Consider the following 14751-nt stretch of genomic DNA (forward strand, 5'->3'; position numbering starts at 1 on the left):
TCAGTCCAACATTTTGACCAGGACACCAATTGGCTCTCATTTAGGTAGGTTGATAACAGAATGCAGCCTTTTCTGAAGGCTGTTCCTTGTATTGCCTAAAATGATTGCAGTGGTCCTCCAGGGTTTAGACAGGCATTTCACTAGCTGCCTGGAGGTGCCAGGGATTGAAATGGGGCTTCTGCATCCAGAGCAGATGTTCTGCCACTGTTCTATATTCCTGTACTGTCAGCCTAACCTTCACTCTGTATTATTTAGCTGAGAGTGAACATCACATCACCTTCCAAGCCTTAAGTCACAATTCTGAATCTGTATGTGTAAATATCTTGTCCAAATTCAGCCATATTTCTGTTTGTAAGATGTGAATGTCCGTATCCTATGCAGAGTTGTCCAGCCCTCTTTATTCACACAATCAGACCTACCATCACACTGATTGGAATAGCCCCTAATTTGATGCAATGAAGTGATCAAGCAAACTTGCCCGACTTTCAGTTTGGGATATAGTCTGCCTGCCCGATCTCAAAGAAATCCTGCCCGTAGCACCTCTAGGCATGGAGCACCATGATGCCCCTATAGCATTCTAGGAAGGGATCTATCCAGTCCATCCCCCTGCAAGTGGAGCTGCCCCACAGCGGGAGGGAGGGGGTCACTCAACCTCTTGGGCCTTCATCTGAGTGCTGCCTCTGCGGGGAGCATGGAGTGTGGCAACAAGGGGCGGCTCTCTCCCCTGTTTATGGAATAACCTCCCCATTGGGGCCCAACTGGCACTGAATGTGTCACCTTTTCAGCACCAGGTTAAGATGGCCCTCTATGCCAAGAGCTTTTTTTAAAGCCATATTTAAACAAACATCTGGATACTTAGGGGCTTGAAGAGATTGCCCATCTTGCGTGTTTCATCCAAATCTTTGTTCTTGTTTGGATTTAACTCTTTTAAACTTTTAATGTATTTCTGCTTTTATATATTGTATATTTATACATTTATTTGATTTATACCCCACCTTTTCCTTTTGTAAAGAACACAGATTGGTTTACATAATTTCCCTCTTCCTGTTCTCAGTCTTATTCCCACAACAACCACCCTGTGAGGTATATTGGGCTGAGAGTCTGTGACTGGGCCAAAGTCACCCAGAGAGTTCCATGCCTGTGTGAGAACTAGAATCCAGATTGTCTGAGTCCCAGTCCCAGGCTCTTCACCACTACGCCTCACTGGCTTCCAATATGTCTTTTATGAACTATTGTAAAGTGACCAGAGAGCGTTGGCTGTGGGATGGCATAGAAATGAAATAACAACAATGTAACTGTCCCCAAACTTCCTAATTTCTCTCAGCTTCATACTGTAAGGACTGCAAAGCTATTGTGCTGGTTAGGGAAGTCTTCCCCTTGTGGTTGAAGGTGTTACTGCATGTTTCAACTCTACAGATGCATTTAAAATAATGAGAATGCATTTAAAAAATAACTCCAAGGTTCACACCCCTAAGGTCTTGGAGTTTTTGAAAACAGCCAGATTCCACATATGTAGGTTTCAAGGTCTTGGTGTTTTTGAAGAGCAGCTGGACCCACATCCTTTTATATAAATAATCAACTTTGTAGAAACCATCTTTCCTGTGATGAGTATTTCTCATCTTCTCTATTTCTGGCCATCCTTATAAAGGATTAAATGGGTCCAGATACTAGCTAAGCATTGCGATGCTAATCCTTTGGCTTCCAAATGACGGATAACATGGCTGTGGTTCTAACATGATGTAAACAACCCAAGCCTGAGCAAAGGCTCTCTCCAAAGTGTAATCTCAAATCAGACCCTGAACATATACACAGCTGGCTTTTTAACCACTATGGGCATCTCCCTCTGCTTGCCCCAGCTTCCTACTCTGTACATAATGCAAAGGTTAGTTCATGCATTAACTTCCTGAAAAGCCCAAAGCAGGTCTCGTGCCTGCATTCTGTTCAGCTGTGTTAAGTGAATAAGGCTTTTCCCAAAATTTCAGAATTAAGTGACTAGTCAACACTTGTTTGCCAGCAGTAGCTGTTCAATCAACTGTTACAGAAGGGAAGAAAAGAGCCCTTGCTCCAGTAGAGTGACCATTGGTGCTGGGGAAGATAGGAATAGCAGTACATTGGCTACCATACATCAGGAGGGTACCAAGTTGGGAAGGCTTCTCTAGCTGTTACATGTTTTATCTTAAAAAAAAAAACAAAGTTAGCTGAACATCCCAGAGAGATGGGGTGTTGGTCCGAACCTGGGAGATACAGTTAGAAACACAGGGAGTTAGAAGGGACCCCCCCACACAAACTGGCTCTGCCCATGTAATGCCCAACCTGTGGGTATCCAGTCTTTCTTTGAACACCCTCACCGATGAGCCCCGCACCACTGTGGAAGCACATTCCATATCTTAGGGGTCCTTAACTGTCAGGAAGTGCTTCCTGGCAGCCAACCTGAAACCCAGTTCCTTGAGCTTTGCCCCATTGGATTGTGCCCTTCCCTCCACCGCAGCAGAACAGATCGTGACCCTCTTCCATGTGACACTCCTTCACAAATCTGTATGTCACTAGGAGTCCTCTCCCGGTTCCCTCAGTCTCATCTCATATTGCATCCCAGTCACAGACTCTCAGCCTATCCTACCTCACAAAGCTGTTGTGAGGATAAAATGGCGTGCTATGTAAACTGCCTTGGGGTTCTTTCAAGAGGAGAAATGACTGCATAGAAATGCAATGCCGTCGTCGGCGTTGTCATCATCGTCATCATCTGTTCTCCAGTTATTGCAACTCTGTTATGTCTTGACCCTCTTCCCTGCCTTGACAGCTCTGTCCAGCTTTTAAGGTAAAGATGAGGGCTTTTCCTCCAGCTACGGTTACTAAGCAGGACCAATGGGTCTCCTCACTGTTGCTTTTTGAAAGGTACAAACATTTTACCTTGTCACAGCTGGCATCCAAGGAAAGGACAGACACCGATTTTAATGCAGGGGTAGGAATCATCAGGCACACCTCATGTTTTGGCTTACCACTCTGTCCCACAGGAAGGCACCCTTGAGAGCGTCTCCAAAATGGTGTTCAGCATTTGGACTGAAAGACATCTCCCACCCCTACTTTTGGGAACTGATACATCCTATCTCAGGCTGCATATTTGGAAATAAACAGCACCATGTATAAAGTTAGGCATACCAAGGTACATTTGTTTTAATGAGTTTACAAATGCCTAAATCGAGCACTGTGTTCTCTCAGCCACCAAGAATCCTCGTGTTTGTCATTCAAACAGATACCCAATGGGCTGAAGAACCTTTGGTCTTTCCATATGGCCAGCTTTGCATATGAAGTGATGCACCTCTGCTTCGCATGCTTCAAATACTGCCCACATGGGCTGCCCTAAAAGAGAGAGAGAGAGATAGATAGATAGAGAGAGAGAGAGAGAGAGAGAGAGAGAGAGAGAGGGAGAGAGATCGGGCACTTGCTATCCAAACTGTCCACAGGATACCAACCCATGATTATAAATAAGAAACTTGGCTTGGATCTCATATGTTCTGTGCAAGTAGTACATGCCTGGGTCATTTTATGTGAAACAAAGGGGTCAGTTCAGTCCTTGTGCCCAGGGCAAGGTGATGGACTGTGCTCCTTGTTCAGTCTAATGCTATTAAATGTGGGAGATATTTATTCACTAAGTAAGGAATCTATGTCTAAAACCACAACTCCCATGAACTCCCTAAACTCAGGGGGCTTTGGGGCAGACTACAAAGTGTGGGTGAAAATGGTAGCCAGGTGAATTTCCCTTTCCCATCTAGTTTACCGGTATTACTATTTCAGGTCATGCTATTATTATCATGACAGGGTGCTCCTTCAGTCTCTTTCACATCATATCCCACTGCCTGGGATATGGATACATAGAAACTGAGCAAGTCAGAGGGGGACCTCCCAGGCCATCTAGTCTGACCCCCGGCTCCAGCCAGTTTCACTCATGATACATGTGACATACATTCCATTGATGTCAGGACAGGGAGTAACTTGAACTAGACATTATGGAAGAAGGTCTGGGAACTCAGCAATGGGGTTGCCATTTTCTGTTAGATTAAAGGTTTACAGTCTATATGTCAGGAATTTCTCAATGAGAAGGCCCCTGATGGTAAATAAGATACTCTAAAAACTGCAATACAATACTGGTCAATACTGGGAGTTTTATAGCAACTCCCCATTTTTATCACAGAGGGAAAAAGGGGAAACAAAAAACAAAAACAAAACAAATAAACATTCACATCAACCATTCACAACACCATGAATAAAAATGAAGAAAAATCCTACTTTCGTATTTCAAAGAATGATGATGGTGTATTTAATTAGACATTCAGGCAAAACTGTTAACTGTAGGATACACATTCAGGTGCAACAAGATATGGAATGGTAGCTGGTGGACATTTATCTGGGATGGGCATTTAATAGAATGGTGTAAATTCTTGACCTGCAACAGCCGTGAGTTGGAAGGGGCCAAGAAGGCCATCAGGTCTAACTCTACAATTCTCTGATTCCATGATTCCATGTTCTGCCCAGGCTTGAAATATGAGGCTCTGGGCTAGGGGCCTCCAGCAATTTAGACTCATGAGTACATCTGAAAATTTCCAAAACACAATGGATACCACCACAAAATGGCTCCAATAGAGGATGTGTCTCATAATGTCTGATTTAGGGGCTGGCTAGTCAAAAGACAAGCAATTCATGCAAGAAACTGAGTACAGTGGTATCTCAGCTCATGAACGCCTCAGTTCACGACCAAATTGGGTCATGAACAGAAATTTCAGAGAAAAATCACCTCAGTTCGCGAACTCCGCATTGGGTGATGCCCGCGATTGGGCCCATCTGCCACATGAGCGCACTCGCAATCGTGCCTGTCTTCGCCCCTCCGAGTGCACCCGCAATCACAGCCATCTCCCCACACCCACCCCAGCACAATCGCTATCGAACGATTATGGTTTGGACTCTCCTTCCGAATATTATTATTATTATTATTATTATTATTATTATTATTATTATAACATTTCTATGCCGCCCCTTGCCGAAACCTCGGGGCGGCTTACAACATGATAAAATACATTGAAATACAATAGTACATAATAAATTACCATTAAATACAAAAATACAAAAAATACATTGATTTACAAATATAAAATTAAAATTATCAGTATAAAATAAAAATATAGGAGGAGAAAGAGAAGGAAGAAGAAGTTGCCCTGGCCAGATCATATGTTTTAACAATTGAAATGATGTTTAAATAAAAAGGTCTTTACCTGGCGCCGAAAAACCAGTAACGACGGTGCCAGGCAGACCTCTTTGGGGAGTGAATTCCATAGGTTGGGCGCCACTGCAGAGAAAGCCCTCCTCCGGGTACTTACTCTCCTAATTTCTTTCATGGAGGGTTCCTGGAGAAGGGACTCTCCCACAGATCTCAAAGGGCGGTCGGGCATATACGGACGTAAGTGCTCGTTCAGGTAGCCAGGACCCAAGCCGTTTAGGGCTTTATAGGTCATAATCAACACCTTGAATTGGGCCCGGGCTTCAATGGGAAGCCAGTGAAGCTGACGGAGGAGTGGAGTCATGTGAGCATAACGCCCCATCCCCGTCAGCAACCTGGCAGCTCTATTTTGCACCAATTGAAGTGTTCGGACTGTCTTCAGGGGAAGCCCCACGTAAAGTGCGTTACAGAAGTCTAGGCGGGAAGTCACCAGCGCGTGTGTCACCGTCGCCAGGCAGTCGTACTCCAGGTAGGGGCGCAGCTGATTAATCAGCCGAAGCTGAAGGAAGGCGTTCCTCGCTACCGCTGTCACCTGAGCTTCCAAAGAAAGCTCTGGGTCGAGGAGTACTCCTAAGCTGCGGACCTTATCCCTAAGAGGGATTGTTGCACCATTCAGGACCAGGTCAAATCCACCCTCTCCGAAACCCGATCCGCCAACCAACAGGACCTCCGTCTTGTCTGGGTTGAGTTTCAGTTTATTGGCCCTCATCCATTCCCTTACCTCGGCCAAGCACCGGTTCAGCACAGCCACTGCCTCACCTGGATTAGTGGAGAACGAGAGGTAAAGCTGGGTATCATCAGCGTATTGATGATTCCGCAGCCCACACCTCCTGATGACCTCTCCCAGCGGTTTCATATAGATGTTAAATAGCAGAGGGGATAGAATGGAGCCCTGTGGTACTCCATGGCATAGCTGCCATGACGTAGAGACATGGTCCCCCAGCACTACCTTCTGGAATCGACCGTTGAGATAGGAGCGGAACCACTGCAAAGCAGTGCCTCCAACCCCCAATCCCGCAAGTCTATCCAGAAGGATACCATGGTCGATGGTATCGAAAGCCGCCGAGAGGTCCAGAAGAACCAACAGGGTTGTACTCCCCCTGTCCTTCTCCCTGCACAGGTCGTCGTATAGGGCGACCAAGGCAGATTCAGTACTGTACCCGGGTCTGAAGCCGGACTGAAAAGGATCCAGATAATCAGTTTCATCCAAGAGTGCTTGGAGTTGTCCCGCCGCCACTCGCTCCAACACCTTGCCCAGAAACGGGATGTTGGCCACAGGTCTATAGTTAGTGGCCATCTCTGGATCCAGTGACGCTGTCTTCAGGACCGGTCGTATTACCGCCTCCTTTAAAGGGGCAGGCACTCGACCCTCCCTCAGAGAAGCGTTAACCACTTCCAAGATCCAGGTCCCAATCCTGTGCTTGGAGTTATTTATTAACCAAGACGGGCAAGGGTCCAATAGGCAAGTGGTGGGACGTACTCTTCCAAGCACCTTGTCCACATCATTGGGCCGCAATAATTGAAATTCCTCCAATAATTTTGGACCAGACGGTAGCATTGGCGACTCCTCAGAGACCTCTGATTCATTAGTGGAGTCCAGCTCGTGACGAATCTGAGCGATTTTCTCCCTGAAATGCTTGGCAAAGTCGTCACAGCGGGCCTTTGAGGGTGGCATCGGATCTTCCTTAGGACCCAGGCGAACCAGGCCTTGCACCACTCGAAAAAGCTCCGCCGGACGGCATTGTGAGGAGGCAATGGAAACGGAAAAAAACTTCTTTTTCGCCGCCTTCACCGCCACAGCATAGGCCCGATAGTGGGCTCTCAAGTGTGTTCGGTCAGATTCATCCCGTGATTTCCTCCACCTATGCTCTAGCCGTCTCCCAACTCGCTTCATCGCCCGCAATTCAGGTGTATACCAAGGGGAAGAGCGGACTCTGCCCAGTGGGAGAGGACACTTAGGAGCGATCGTGTCCACAGCCCTGGTCATCTCTCCGTTCCACAGTTCGACCAGAGCCTCGACAGGAGCACCAGTCTTGTCAGCCGGAAATAACCTCCCCACACCGAGGTTAGTGTTCTCTTCTGAACTTTCCTTTGTTACTTGGTTGTTCTTTGATTCAAATTTTTGTGATCAGATATTTACAGAACAGGTTATCCTTATTTACATTGAACCTTATGGGGAAATTTGACTTGGGTCATGACCAATTTGGGTCATGCCCAGAGTCCTGGAATGGATTAAGTTTGTGAGCCAAAGTACCACTGTATAAGCGAAGGAAGGGGCTAAACTCCCAAGTCAACCCACACTTTTGTCCTCATGGAAGCACAACAAAATACCCAGGAAGATAGTCTGTATGTGTGTTGTCAGCATGTGACGAATGAGAGAAAGAACTGAGAAGGGAAAGAAAAAGGAGGAATACTTGGGGAAGTCAGGAAGCAATTCTGTCAGGAAGCAAGTCTACTTGCTGAGCAGCTCAGCAGGAAAGAAACCCTGATACAAGGTTTGCTTTTTAATTTTTTTAAAAAGGAAAGGGACAGGGAGCAGAGCTCTTTATGGGACCTTGAATGTCCTAAGCCCTTTGTTGTGGATTTCCACCATTTGTCTCCCAAAACCTATTTTTGCTTTCCATGTTTTAGCCATGGGGGTATAACTTTAAAACTCAAGCGCAGTAGTTCCTTGACAGACGCAACAAAGGGCAAAAGGCTCACCTAAAGCCAGGACACATAACATTTACTGCTATAGGGATGCATAGGTCCAAAGTTAGCAGAGAACCTGAAGGCCCCAGTGGCCAGGAAACGAGCCGAACGTCAATCCCCTGCTCAGATGGGTGTCCTGGCCTGGTGCCACCTGGTGGCACTTGTGCTTATACAGCCAAGGTCACAGCAGTGACGACAAAAGGGCTTTCACATATGTAATAATCATAGTGATGTGCATGGTATATTCTCTTATTTACTAATCTTTGATAGTCAGCCCTGCGAGGCCTAGATGATAACTGAGGTGGAACTGATTTATAGGAACTGTATGTTCTAACATACCGTTGGTGGTAACAGTAGCAATACAGAAACCTCCTTCCTCAAGAAACAGCATTAATAAACATTCAGTGTAGCGCACAAGAATCAGCATTGGCCTGAATCTTGGGAGATCTGGGTTCTAGTCCTTGTCTGGCCATGAAACTCACTGGGTGACTTTGGGCCAGTCACTGATTTTCAGCCTACCCTACCAGATGCTTTGTTGCAAAGATAAAATAGAGAGGAGGATTAGGATTAGAATAATTGCAGGAAAAAAGGCTGGATATACATTTCATAAATATTTTTCTTTTAATATTTTAAAACTAGGTTAGGCTGGTAAGTCTTTTGTCAATGGGACTCCTTATCTACTGCAGCTCCCCCCTCTCGCCCCCCAAGTGTTATAGGAGCTCCTTGGTGGTGAACCTAATGCGGGCATGGTGTTCAGCAATAACTGATAGTTCCTATAAAACTCAGAATAAAAACAGCAGTGGGTAAGAACCCCCCCCCAAGTGTTATATTTATGCCCAGCCCTTTTTTCCTGCAAGGGACGCCATGCTCCAAGCTTTCCAATGCTTAATATTTTTTTAAAATCTTTGATTAGAGGTACAGATATGCTAATTTGTTTCATGGCTAATGGACAGCTATCTCTGGTAAAATGGGTTATATTATAAAAGGAAGTGTAGATTTATGGTAGCAGAGAAATGTACACTTAGAAATCTGAAGTAATCGAAAATTGCTGGTTCTAGCAGTGAGATTAGCCCAGGAGAAGGGAATGACTTCTAATTTGGGCCAACAGAGTAAATGGTTTTGGTTTTGGCTTTCTCAGGACAAGACTACAAGCTTGCCAGAAACATTCTCGCAGACGGGATCATTCAATACCCACCCCAAACTTATTTTAATAGAGAATTGAGGGGCGGGGATTCTGTCTGATTTTGAGGATGGAGTAAGAATAGATTAAAAAGATAAAAATATGCTCAAGAAAGGAAAAATGGATCTGAAATCAATATTTATGAAGCCAAGATTAGCTGACAGATGAGGAATTGATTACAAAGGTATGTCTGAAACATCTACCTGAATGTGTAAGCTACATACATATTATGCTAAATGGGTCAATGGAGGAGTGAAGTCAATCAATTTTTAATAGCACTTAAGATTTTATGATTTTTTAAACTTTCCTTTTAATAATTAATCAGAAAAATTAATCTAATTTAAACAAAGTGGTGGAGGGTGTTCTGTATCTATTTGATGGTGTTCTTAATGAGGAAATTCAATTAAGGTTGACTTTTCATTATAAATCTGTTTGGATTAATGAAGCATTTTGACTGGTTAAAAACATCTGAGATTTGCAAAATCACAGAGGTGAACCCAGCAGATATGATTGATCTCATCCCTTCTTTCCCTGTGTTTGCATGTGTGCACATGTGCAAAGAAACATATAAACTTTCTGTGTTTTTGAGTGTTCATTTCTCAGGTTTATGGGCCCTCCCACCTTCTTTCTCATAACTTTACCATGGTAGAATTTTACATTTGCCTCATGAGGACTATATTAATATCCTTGCAATTTCAGGATTATTTATGATCAAACACTGCATAGTAACCTTGTTGTATCAAACTTCTTCCCCATACTATGCTGTCCATATTAGTTTTCTTAAAGTTGGTAATAATTATAGGTAAGTCCTGCCGGTGATGCTCCTGTGAGGGGGAAATGTGATAAAGATTTTCTTTATTGTCCACAGGTGCAATTTTAATTAGGGTTGATCAGCAGATTCATCAGATTCTCCTCTAATTTGCCTGGGGCAGTTTTGGCCCTGAGGTCAGATTGCCTCCTGGGACCAGTCAGGGGAGAGGATGATGCTTGGGGGGCAGGGGTCTCCCCTGGGGCCTCTCCCACGCCTGCACCCACTGACATCCTCTTGCTGTATTCTCAGTGTGGAAAGACACAGAAAGGAAGGAACCTGGCAGTCGGCAGCACCCACCACTGAGCAGGCACAGCAAGAAGTGGAAGAAGCTGCTTCACACTCGGCGGGTGCCTCAGGAGGTGGCTCCCGGTCCGTTTGGGGGAGGGACAGCAGTCCGTTTGCAGGGCAGGCCCTTCCTCTCCCAGAGCTAAACCAAATTTAGTCTGCATTTGTACAGTATATATATTTTCCAGTTTTCATGTGCTGGTGCATGCCATATTTTTAAGATATATAAATTCATGTTTTCATGTTGATGTAATACAGAGCTAACACTTAAATAAAACCCCCGCATACATTCAAGATTCTTTTTCTTTCAAGCACCAGTTGGCTGTTACCACTTCAGCATAAAGTTCTGACTTTAACATATGTACCATCACAGGCAGAAGCTTTGATTCACAACAGCTTCAATGCATTTTGATAGTCAGTTCACACATTTAATTCAGACAGTCAATGATAGTGTTGTTAAGTGTTGCACATGTATGTATGAATTCTTACACTTCCTTCAATATCCCAAAGTTCTCTGAGGCAGAAATGTTGGCAATTGAACTATTAATTCTTTAAAAGGCACAGAATAATCATAAAATCTTTTTACTCAATTCAAAAGCATACGTTCACTTTATCAGCGAATGCTCATTCTGCCCTGAGATGCCCTTTTGATGTTCTTTATGGGAAGGCGATGAGCCAAGAATGGTCCACAGCTACGTTTTGGAATTTAGTTCTAGGAAGCTAGAGCAACATATTGAAGGCTGCCTTGACATCTTGAGTTGCAGGCATTTGAGATATTTTTTCCCCATGGGCTGTCATTAAATGAACTTATAATAGTATTTAACTAATCTGGATCTCCTTGCATATGGAGAACATGATAATTTCCTCCAGTGCAAATAGAGGAAGAAACAAGAGGAATGGCTCTCTTTAACTTGAACCCAGCCAACAGGGAAGACCTAGTGAACCAGTGGCAGCTACAGGAACTCTGGGGAAAGTGACCATGCCATACTTTAATTCTTGATTTTGAAGGAAGCAAAATGTAGACAAATGTGTACCCTGGATTTTAGCAATGCCAATTGCAATAAACTCAGAACGATGAGAAGAAAATTCCCATGGCAAGTGGTTCTCATGAGAGAAGGAGTCCAAGAAGGGTGAGAATTTGTTTTTAAAAGGAAATCCTAAAGACACAATTACACCCAATTTCAACAAGGAAAGGGGTAGAAGAGAACAGAAGATGCCTATGTGGCTGCACGAAAAGCTTAGAGACTATTGGAAAACAAAAAGGACATGTATGGGAAGTGGAAGGAAGTACAAAGGAAGCATACGGGAGGGTGGCGTGGAATTGCAGGGATGGTACAAGGAAGGCTAAAGCTAGGAATGAACTGAGGTTAGCAAGGGATGCTGAAAGCAACAAAAAAGCCTTCTTCAGATATGTCCAGAGTAAAGGACAGAGGAAAGCCATGGGGCTTCAGCTACTCAGTGTGGATGGCAACACGATAACAGATGACAAGAAAAGGCAGAAGAGCTAAATTCCTACATGGACTCAGTCTTCTCTCAAAAGAAGATCTATGAGCTGCCTGATGAACGGGGAATACAAGCTGAAGGAGCGTGATGGCAGCTCAAGATTGATAGGCTCACTGTCAAGGATTATCTAACTGGGTTGGTTGAGTTCAGACCTCCAGGACCTGATGACCTCCATCCTAGAGACATAAAGGAGCTGGTGGAAGAACTCTCAGCAACACTGCCTATTATTTTGGAGAAATCATGGAGGCCAGGAGAAGTGCCAGTTAGTCATCAATCCTGGGAAAATTCTGGAGCAGCTCAGAAAGAAGTCAGTCTGCAAAACACTTTGAAAATTTGTATAAGGACAAACTCTGTAAGCTCATCTGATTTCACTTGGTAATTGGGTAACCTCCCTGATGGACTGTTTGAATGTTGTGGATATAATCTTGACTTCAGCCAAGCTTTTGACAAAGTGCCTTACGATATCCTGACTAGCAAACTATCTGACTGGGCTGGAGGCAACAAGCATTAGGTGGATCCACAGCTGACTACAGAATTGGACTCAAAAGCGTGCTTTATCAGTGGCATCTTCTCAGACTGCATGGGGCAAGTGGGGTACTGGAGGGTTCAATCATGGCCCAGTGCTGTTCAACTTTTTTATTAATGATTTGCATTAGAAGTATAGGGAATGAGGGATGCTCCATGGACTGGAAAGAAAGCCTCGTGAGGAACAAGTGAAAAAACTGGACATGTTTAGCCTCTTCAAGTGTTTGGAAGACTGTCACAAAGAAGAAAGCCAGGATCTCTTCTCAATCATCCCCCAGTGCTAGACACAGAATAATGGGTTCAAGCTAGGTTCCAGCTGAACATCAAGAAGAACTGCCTGACTATTAGCATCGTGCAACAATGGAACCAATGACTGAGGGGGGTTATGGGCTCCTCTGCACTAGAGGCATTCAAGACGCAACTGGAAAGCTGTCTGAGAGGGGTGGTTTAACTGGGAGTCCTGCACTGAGCAGGGGGGTGGAGCCAATAGCCCTCGGGCCCCTTCCAGCAATACCCTTCTATGATTCTATGAAACATAGTCGACCCACAGCTTTTTTGAAACTATCATGATGGGCTTTGATCAGAGAAAGAGTTTGAGTCATGCATGCTTCCCCATTTTAGAGCTATTGTATGGATTGTAGCCAAAGACATGAGACCCTTGAGAGTCCCCAAAGGACCAGCCAGGGAGGAGGAGGAGGAGGAGGAGGAGGAGGAGGAGGAGGAGGAGGGGCCATGACAGAAAGGCTTTCTGTGAGAATCTGGACTTACCCTGGGCGGGAGCCCATCTTGGCTTGTGCTGGTCTGCCCAGCTTCCATTCTTTGAAAGAACTTATTGCCAATTGATAGCCATCTGGACATGAACATAGTTATAGATGCACGTTTCACTGGTTTTATTTAAAAATGCAGTATGCTTTTCTACTGGGAAATCGTAACACATATTCCATGTAAATATGTTTACCATTAGGGCAACAGAAACAAACCCCATTTTATTCCTGCAATGATGATGCTGCAACTTAAGGGAATAATCCTCTGGGGTTGCTGTCCAGTTAACCAAAGCTTTCAAGCTCAAAGATTTCCAAAAATCCTTTGTCTCGCAGAGCTATTGCCAAGCAGGCAAACGGAGTGATGGAGGCAGGGGCACCTCCCTTTCCTTGTCCTCTTGAAAAGTGACTGATCCCATCAAGCCCACCCATTGGCAGCAGGCAGAGCTGGGCAGTGAAAAGCCCCTCGAATCCTGGCCTGTTCTCCCTGACTGCCAGAAATCCCTTTTTGACCTCTGAAAGGCCCTAACCAGCAGCAGGTCTTCTCATGGTGCCTGCAAGGGAGAGGCCTCTGATGCCAGATTATTCCTCCTGGGATTGGAGCCTCAGGAGAAGAGAATCCAAATGGTCCTCGGAATGACTGTGTAAGTGAATTTGCAGCACACAACTCAGGGTTTTGGTTTGAAATCAGGATTGGCAATCAGTTTTGTGGGTTGGGTTTTCCTTGCTCCAACAAATCAGAGTGCAGAAGTCACCATAAAACATTCAATGGTGGTATATGGGGAGTTCTTAGTTGGGTGTCTCACAAATGAAGTAGTCATCTGAAGGAGTGAAGCACAAGATCATTAAATCCAGGGTCTAAATTTACTTAATTGCAGCACTGGCAGAAATACTGCATTGCTAATTTGAGGAAACTGTCCAACAACCTTCTGTAGCTCCGAGAATTAATTCTGTAGTTCAAATTTAAACTATTATTTTAAGGAAATTTATCTATTTTATTTGCCGACATCTTAAACATTGGGAGACTTAATACTTAATTAATTTACTGTGCTTTGTATTGCTAAGCTATTCATTTCATTGCAGTAACTTTTAGATATTTAACCACTTAGTGCTGTAGTTTGATTTCATATCTTTATAATTGCTTCCTTCTTTCTTCCATTTTCTGACAAGCTACAGTTTTTTTGTTCTAATGAACTGGAAATGTTAATCTGTTCGTCTCATAAACTGTTAGGTTTGAAATGGCTTCCTCAGCAAATTTGAGGTAACATTCACAGGCTCACAATTGCAGAGGGATAAGGACAACCTGTGCCCAGTGGGGCAGATAAGTAATTCTACACCCTGCCTTAATGGTCTTATGGGCTGGATGGGGCTGCATTAGAAGGCTAAATGTACTACTTTATTTGTGAAGCTCAGAACTATCACTTCCCTTCCTACCACCGTGTTATGCTTCATAACTTCTGTATTCCTGATATGTTAGGAAAAAGCCTGTTTACTGAGGAGGAGGAGGAGGAGGAAGCACCCTCGTCTGAGCTATTGTGTGCTTTACCCTTAATTTATAGCACTTTCATTACTGCTTCACTGCAGTAAAGTTTGTTTTTTCCTCCTTGACACTAAATACAAAGTTTAAAAAAAGGATGCTGCGGTGAGTAGCGTCAGCCTTGGAGAGCCCTGACATGCCCATGCCGAACCAGGTGCTGATTTGGGACTTGTCACTGCCCCGTTACCT

This window comes from Varanus komodoensis, unplaced genomic scaffold (assembly GCF_004798865.1).
Source record: "Varanus komodoensis strain SLA01 unplaced genomic scaffold, ASM479886v1 scaffold2, whole genome shotgun sequence".
NCBI lineage: Eukaryota > Metazoa > Chordata > Lepidosauria > Squamata > Varanidae > Varanus > Varanus komodoensis.